The sequence below is a fragment of the Triticum urartu genome, chromosome 7A (assembly GCF_056163025.1).
Source record: "Triticum urartu cultivar PI428250 chromosome 7A, HENAU_Tu73, whole genome shotgun sequence".
Lineage (NCBI taxonomy): Eukaryota > Viridiplantae > Streptophyta > Magnoliopsida > Poales > Poaceae > Triticum > Triticum urartu.
Window position 1 is genome coordinate 744317808 of NC_141879.1, and position 9052 is coordinate 744326859.

The 9052-nt window shown below is 43.5% G+C and overlaps 2 pseudogenes; one reads left to right on the forward strand and one right to left on the reverse strand.

Annotated features, from left to right (window-relative positions):
• Positions 1–2779: 2779 nt before the first annotated feature.
• LOC147962641 (putative disease resistance protein RXW24L) lies at positions 2780–4059 on the reverse strand (annotated as a pseudogene).
• A 427-nt stretch (positions 4060–4486) lies between these two features.
• LOC125519583 (uncharacterized) lies at positions 4487–5988 on the forward strand (annotated as a pseudogene).
• Positions 5989–9052: the final 3064 nt, after the last annotated feature.

The window sequence follows — 9052 nt, forward strand, 5'->3', positions numbered from 1 at the left end:
CAGCGACAGATGTGTGATGATGGACGCGCGTAGGAAGGTGACGTCGTCTGGTGCCGTGGTGGCGTCAACGGCAGGCCTGGCAAGATGGATGCGTCAGTATCTACTCGAAAGATGAATAGGTGGAAGACAGCGACGACGACCTCTAAGAATGTGTTGGACCCGTATGTGGCCCAGACCGGCAATGCGGCTTGGTTGGGGTCTCCGACTTTAGATGTTAGGCTTTGGTGCCAGGTCTTTTTGGTATTCGCTTTAGACAATCGGCACCCCTTCATTAACTAGGTACGAGTAGCGACAAATGTTGCCAAGATGGCGACTTCAGACTTACTGATGTATGCATCGTCCAGATACAGAGGCCGGGGTTCATTCTTCCTTTAAAAAAAATCTAGACTAAGGGCATTTTCAACGGCCTGTATGTAAGGATGTATGTAGAGTCATCCATATCATCAACCAACATTACTACCTACATATATTCCAATGGCGTATATATAAGTAACAATAGTCCATAATTACATTTTTCATATTACTACCAAAGCGGCCCTTGCGTTGCAACGTGAGAACAAAAATCATAATCTTCAATGGCCATGACCACATTTTGCTGCATCACCGAGATATACTATCACTATCATTTTTCTGAAATACAGAACAATATTTGAAAATCATGAACATTTTTTAAACCCGTGAACATATTCGAAATCATAAACATTTTTCAAATTCGTGAATAGTTTTACAGATTTTCAAACATTTTCTAAAATCTTGAACACTTTTTGAATTCATGAACATTTTATACTATTTACAAACATTTAAAAATGTGAATATTCTTTAAAACATTTCCCTTGAATAGGCAAACATTTCTACAATCGGCCAATATTTTTTGAAAATTGGAGGAACAATTTTTTAAATTCACGAATAATTTTTTGATTTAACAAATATTTTTTGAAATGCATGATCATTTTTTGAATCAATAAAGTACTTTTTAGTCCCAAAGTTTTTTGAATTTTTAGGATATTTTTCAATTCATGAATATTTTTTGAATTGACGAAATTTTGTTCAGTTTCATTAACATTTTTTAATAATCAATTTTTAAAAATCATGATTTTTTTATTTCCTAAAATTTGTTTTCAAAATTGCAAACAGTTTTGAAAATTGATGAACATTTTATGAATCCAAAAGATTTATTAAGTAATAAAAAGTTTATTTCAAAATTCCCAATTTTTCATTTTCAAAACTTTTTTGAAGTCCAAAATTATATAAAGTGGAAAATAAGACAGGAAAATTCAAAAAATAACAAACGGGCCGCCCGAACATGGGCCGGCCCAAAGGGGGCGTTGTGTCTTCTTCCAGCGTGCAGAGCGCATTATAGAAGGTTTCTACTGCATGGACCAGCCCAGGCGGGGATTTCCATGTGTTAAACGTTTTCTTTATCATTTATAGGTGGCATCAATGGGTAATATTTTACAACTTTGGCGACAATTTCGATGACGTACCGCCAGAAAAAATAGCCCTTTACTATTAGGTATAGATTATTCTTATCTCAACTTTTTTTTCTTGGCTTGCTTAAATCTATAGTATGAAGTTTTAGCAACAGTGAATCATCTCTCTTCTATTCATTACTTTCCATATAAGATTTAGATGATGTGGTCAGAGCTAGCGGATGATGACATGACATTGTCGGAGACGCCCTAAGGATATGGATAAAAATAAGGGGAACATGTACACGAGAGTATAACCAAAGTCAGCATAAATGGCCCAAACAATCTTCAACCTACTACTGAAAAGGTAGCCTACATGGCGCATGCAAGATCCCGAGTCACTTGAAGGGTCAATATAGACATATGGTGTTTGTTGAACTTTAGGTGTAGAAACTTTTTTTTCGCCGTTATGAAGGTGGTATTTTGTTTGCAAGGTTTACAGTCTTGTAGGTAGTTACTGAAAAATTTCTTTTCTAGGTTTTGAACTTAAGGGCCTGACATAGCTCTTGACTGCATGAGTAAGACATGAAAAAGAATGTTGCATGTGCATTTTTGGAATTTATGTGTCTGCTGGTATGGTGTTTGAGTTGATGTTTGTATGCATCGATTTTATACTAAATCATCTGTATGAATCATGAATGGTTATAGGCATAGTATACCAATAAATGCTTTGATGATCACAACTCAAGAAACTGACCCATGACAATATATCCATAGTGTGTACTACATAGCATAATAGGCATGTATTACTTATGAAAGTATTTGTATGGACCACATCATAGTTAAAGAAACTTGTGCGTCTCCCTTAGTCTTTCTACAAGAAACACATGAACCTACGGTCGAAAGCATGCAGTGAAGGAATTGATGTCTCTTTGACTACAACATGCTCATATGAAATAATCAAGGGACCTTAATCCGAGAAGGCATTTGAATGCAAATGCACTCATTTTCTTCTTTCATATTTTCACATACGTGAAAAAATCATGTACAACAACACGTGATGGATGGATGGATGGATAGAGATTCAATTCAAAACAAACAATTCATAGAAACAATCAAGTTAAATACATATTGTTTAACTAGAGAACATTTGAATGAGAAAACAAAAGGAAAGCACACCAAATCACGCCACATGCAGCTTGAGTCCTTCGTGGTCAGGTTCGCACGAGTATTGTCTCCCTTGAGAATTCAAGAAAGCACAAAATTAAGACATAAGTAGGAAAGAGTAATTTTCATGAGCTTTGAGGAGGGAAGGAACCTGCATGTTCTAATCATCTTCTAAATTCGTTACTAGTTGTTGTTTGATGATTTTAGGTACCCCACTTCACGTTTCCATTTAGCTCCATAATCTCAAGACTCTGAAGTCTTGGGTAGTTGAAGATGCATGAAGGAATCTCATCACCTTGCAGACTCGGATGGCCAAGGAGATACATGTACCGGAGAGTAGCCTCGGACACACATCCTCCATGTTTCACATACTGAAAGTTGTGCATCTTAAATGACAGTATGCTTCTTGTCATCTTGTTATCCAATGGATTCCACTCTCATGATCCCGATGAGGCAGGCTTTACGCCATGGAGCGTATGTAGCTCACTACCAACCTCATCATCATCTTCTTGTTTTTCGACACCTAGTGGCATTAACATTGCAGGAAGTGCTAGTGTTTTTGCGAGCACGTGCCGAAGAGTCTCGATCTTTCAGAAATCCTACTGAATCTCCTCTACCTGGGTAATGCTTATGTCGAGCATATGCAAGTTGAATAGCTTGACGATGTTGGATGGGAGAATGCGTAGGTTAGGGGAGTCGGCACATATATATCACAGTTGTATCGTGTCACCAAGCCCATCCGACGGCACCTTGAGCTTCGACCCCTTCAAGGAGACTACACGAAGGAACTTTGACCACCTCTTCTCATTATGAACACTCTTCTTCTTTGCCCACCTCAACCGATCTTCAACTTCTTCTCATCGACATGACATATGAAGGAATGCAACTTCATGAATTTTTGGTAGGTGGTATACATTGATCTACAACCGCTCTCGATAGAGACGCGGCGTATAGATGGCGACACAAGCACATTATATAGAACATTGTTGATAATCTCCATGAAGCCAACATCGAGAATCTCTGATTGCATGAACACTAGGATGCTTCTGTAAACTCTGACTACCAATATGCCACCGCCAAGTTTCCTCTCCTCCAACTAAACAAGGCATCTCAAGACCAATCCCTTCATATAGTCGTCCCCTACCTCCTCCAGAGTCTTTCCATAATGCGAATGACTTTTATTGATGATGCCTTCTACTATCCACATTTGAACAATCTCATCGGCATCTTGCCATGTGTCCTGGGGGTATGCGATGAAGTATAGAAGCACGACTTGAGATCGTCGGGAACATCGCTTCGAAGCTTGTCCAAAAGATGGTCTCTATCGCCCTTCTTGTGAGGCAGATCTGCTGATGTGGCTGTTGTAGTGTTGTTGGTACCTTGCAGACAAAAGTTGTGGCATTGCATCCCATTGGATTGGTTTCACCTTGAATCGAAGCATCCCGACAAGAGGTAGTATGCCCATGAAATGTCCTCCCATCATACTGAACATTTATTTGGAAATCATTATTTCCATACCCCTCCTGTTCTTTCCCCGTCATGGCAAAAGCAACAACCAGAAAACCATTTGGAGCCGGATTGAAATACAAATGGCTCGCACGTCTCAGCGGGTGTTTATTTTGTGAGGTATACATGGATTTTTTGTTTCCTTCTTTTATCTAGCACGCAAACGAAGAGTTGTCCTGATAAAATTTTAATTTATGATTAGTTTTGCACTACAATTTGATTTTCAATCGTTTTTCAAGCTTAATAAAGCTACAATTTTTCGAATCTATGAAGTCGTACAGAGCTGTTCGCTAAATGGCTTCGTAGAGAGCTGTTCTCGCTCTCAATCTCCCCACAGCCACTGGTCGCTCCTTCCCACTATCACCGACCCTAACCCTCGATCCCCTTTCTCCACTCCTGTGGCCATGGACCCGCCACCGCCGGCGGCGGACTCCATCCCCGTCCCCGACGAGCTCCTGGAGGAGATCCTCCTCCGCCTGCCCACCCCGGACACGCTCGCATGCGCCTCCGCCGCCTGCACCTCCTTCCGCCGCGTCATCAAAGGCCGCCCCTTTCGCCGCCGCTTCCGCGCGCTGCACCGGCCTCCCCTCCTCGGCTTCGTGGATGGGGCCGAATTCCACCCCGCCCAGGCGCTGCACCCCTCTGCCCCGCTCGCCAGCGCCCTCGCCCCCGCGCCGTAGACTTCTCCTTCGTCCCGGCCGTCGCCTCTTCTTCCTCCTACTTCGTCCCGCCGGGCGTCCAAGACGACGGGGAAGGCCCCCGCTGGAGCCCCGCGCGACGTCCGCGACGGCCGCGTCCTCCTCGATTGGATCTCCCTCCACCCCCGCGTCGTCGTGGACTACGTGGGGCTACCCCGAAAATGACTCCGACGTATGCATCCTCATGGACTCCTGGGAGGAAAAGAATTATATGAGACCAGGTCTCACGGGTTAGCAGGTGAGACCCATCCTGATGGATGACACGTGGCATCCACAAATCACAAAGCATCTACCCCACCCCCACTTAAAATCAAGGGGGTGAGACCCATCCTGACGAAGAACTCTGTGCCTGCCCCAAATGGACCAAACGGGAGCGGTGCAACGCCGCCGACTTCCACCTCGCCGTCTGTGACCCCCTGTCCCGCAGATACGTGCTGCTTCCAACCATACCTGTGGACCTCGCCGCCCAGCCGCAGGAGTGCCTTTGGGATTTCCTGGCCGTGCTTGCTCCCAACACCAGGGACGACGGCGAGGAACAGCCCTTCAAGGTGATATGCGTAGCAAGATACACGACGAAGCTTGTCCTCTTTGTCTTCCCGTCCACAACTTGGCAATGGTCCATGGTCGAGTCTCCCATCTACCCGTCTTTGGGAAACATGTCCTGTTTTGACTATGTGCGCGGCTGCTTCTACTGGACAAAGCTTTATGGATGGAGTGATCATTTGATGGTGCTGGACACACACACTCTGAGGTTTTCCGCTGTCGACCTTCTCACCGGCTACCATGTGGAGCTTAGAGGTCTGCCTGGCCAAAGCTTTGATGAACGTCGGCGCCCAAATGATGTTGTTTTGGGCCGAGAAGGAACCCTTGAGATGTTTTCTCTTGTGTGTCAACAATAACATGAGTCCTTTGCACTCTACCATACATCTCTACAGAATAATTCCCAAGAATGGAAGCTCGAGAAGATCATAGAACTGCCTGGGAAGTATCACGACCATTCCATTTCCAAAGTGGGTGCAGCTGAGGGGTACCTGTTCTTCAGAGGCGCTCCAGAAGGTACTCAGATTGAGAATGTGGATTGTTACTCACTGGAGGTCTCGACTTATGAAATAACCAAGGTCTGTTGCAAGATGGAGAATTCCTATAGTCGCAAACGTGCTCTCCCCTACTTTAGCTTCCCGCCACTTTTATCGGAACCAACTATCTGATCAAGTGGTAAGCTTAACTATTTTATTTATGTTGCCATTGGGTGTATGATTTTCTTGTTCTGCTCACATGGTTATGTAGAAAGTTAATTATTGTTCTATTGGGCTTGTCAAACTAGCTTGAAGAGGTAACCAATTGATGGTTTGATTCTGCACGCATGTTCTACAATTGTTTGCAATTGTGAAGATCAATGCAAAAAAGAAAGATTACATACCAATTTCGAAAGCTAACTTTTATTGCTCCATATCTTAGTAGAGAAAATGGCTTTTGTGACTTCATATGGTACATCTTTAGTCACACTTTGCACTTAAACATCATCCATTTATTTGGACGATGATGTTCAAAACAAGAATGTTGCACTACATGTAACCTGATTTTTTGAGTACTCTTTATTTACCGTGTTGTGTTTTCAAGAATCTAGGATTCTTGGGAAGCACGAATAAACAGCTTGTGCACCTTTGTTCTTAAGCTATATTTAGCATATATGAAAGATTCCCATTGCATCAACTGCGCAGTTGCTTCAAATTTCTACTCCCATTTTGTTATATAGAAAGTTAATTATTGTTCTATTGGGCTTAATTACCTTGTCAAACTAGTTATGACAGGTAGCCAGGTCATGGTTTGATTCTGCATGTATGTGTAACAATTGTATGTGATTGAGAAGGTTATCTGAAAAGAAAGATTACACACTAGTTTGGAAAGCTATTTCTTGTTGCTGCCTATCTGAGGAGAAAAAATGGCTTTCACGCTTGCATCTTTGTGCAGTACATCGTTGGTCATACACTCATACTTAGCACTTACTTCATATTGTTCATCAATGTTCAAGATAAGAAAGTCGCATAACCAGTAAGTTGATGTTTGAAGGCCTTGAGTCTTGTATTTATGAGCACTCCTTACTTACCATGTTATGGTTTCAAGAACAGAGAGGGTTCTAGTTTGCTAAGTTTTTGTGTATATTGATTCCAAGCTGCAATATACTATGGTAGCTTGCAGGCCTTTGTTCTTAACCTATATTGTACTCTGCTATTTCGCACATGCCTCCTTCCTAAGAAAATGGGTTGGGAAAGATTCACGTTGCATCAACTGCAGTTGCTTCAAATTTCTAACTGCATACATGTATGCAGATCTGAGCTCGCTGGCTTGGTCTTGCTTGGGCCATACATCTGGAGTTGGATGGTGGATGTTCAAGATTGTGCTTATGTAGTCTGATATGTCCGTATTAAGCGTCGTGTGCATGTAAGCAGCGTACGCTGTCAGCAAGTTGAGTTGGACCAGCACTGACGTCTAAGACTTGGGTTTATGTTGTGTACTGATGTTTGTGTTGGAAGACTTCGGGGTTTATGTTCCCTCTTTCAATCTATGTCCTTAGTCTAGATGGTTATCAGTAATTGAGAGAACTTAGCTTTTATCTGCAGGAGTGGAGTGGATGAGTTAGTTAATTTCTTTTATTAAGATGCTTCCGATGAGTTCATCTCTAACGCCTGCTAAATTCTGTCTGAGTTGCTATGGTTGAGTTTCTTGCGCACTGAGCGTGGATGTTGTGTGCAAAAAAATGATGACTGGCTGTAATAGACATGGATATCATACAAACATCAACTTTCAGAGCTTCATTTTTCTCAGAGATGTACTCAAATTTGAGTTGAGAGCATCATGTCATCGTCTATCAATATGACAGAAACTTCAGAAGCCTTTTCCATGTTCAAGAGTCTGAAAACTAGAGGCGCAAAACTTGATACACCACAACACACCCACAAATTTGCGGGCTATTCTACCTTGACCTACTTTTTACAAACTTTTCTACCAGCACCAGAATAAACCAACTTCTACAAACTTCTCAACCAGCACCTGGAGCTATCTTCAACAAACACTATCTTGACCCTTCGATAAAACCCAACATGGTATTGCTACACAGCCTAAGCAGGCAAGGCAAAGTGGTTCAGGGTCCTGCACGAGCCCGAGCTGCGGTCGCTCTCTCCAATGCCTTGAGCCGGTTAGCTTCCATGTGCGCCTTCTGCTCCTCTGTCAGCTCCACTTTGCTTGGCTCGCCTCCAACATTTTCCACTCCATCTGGCGGTTGATGCAGTTGTGCAGTTCAGAACTGCATCTCTGATACAAGGACAGTGTCAACGAAGAATACATAGGTCCAGGAAGAACAAGGTCGATTAACATGATGCAATGGAATGGAAAATAAAATAGCCATAATAGCTATTGGCAGTTGTGAAATGGCACAAGGGCTCAGATTAACATGTTCCATGCATATTCCCCAAAGACATACTCATGTACTGTTCCTTCCTGAAGAAGAGTGGCATGATAAGAAGCTTTGAAAAAAAGTCTTCATGTGGATGTGTTGCAGGCACTGTCTTTTCCATTGATCCACAGTCACTAAAATGCAGCCCCCCTAAATAAAAAAACAATTGAACAATCACCGGGGGGGGGGGGGGGAGGATCCCCACCTGTATATATTACTCAAAAGGCCCAAGGGGCAAGTTACATCACGGGTTACAGCGAGAGGATATAGGCGCCAAGACACAGCAGCCTCCCTACTGACGGGGTCCTTAAACCTAAAGGCCAAAAGCGTGAAATCTGAGATAATGTTCGAAGAGTATCTAGGGGTGTGTGTTGTTCATTGCGAAAGACACGCGCGTTCCTCGAGTCCCACAATTTCCATAGTATGGTGGGGGCGACGGTGGGCCAAATGTTGATGTCGAGGCCGAACGGTATTGTAGTATCCCAAAGAAGGTCGATGGAGTGAGGTTGCTGCAACCCCAAGAGGGACCGCACCTGGATCGCGCATGGGCAAAGAATGGCGACGTGCGCGGCGTCCTCATGGGCTAGTGCGCACCACGGGCAGACCGAGTCAGAGGTGATGGTCTTCCGGTGTAAGTTCGCCATCGTGCTCAACCTGTCACAACAGAGAAGCCAGCCGAAGGTCTTGACCTTGATAGGTGCCTTGGAGCTCCAAATGTACCCTGCGTTGAGATCGATCTCATGATCGGAGGAGAGCAACGAGTAGGTGCACCTTGAGGAGAAGGAGGAGCCGTGGTTGAGGAACCTGTCGTCGGGCGT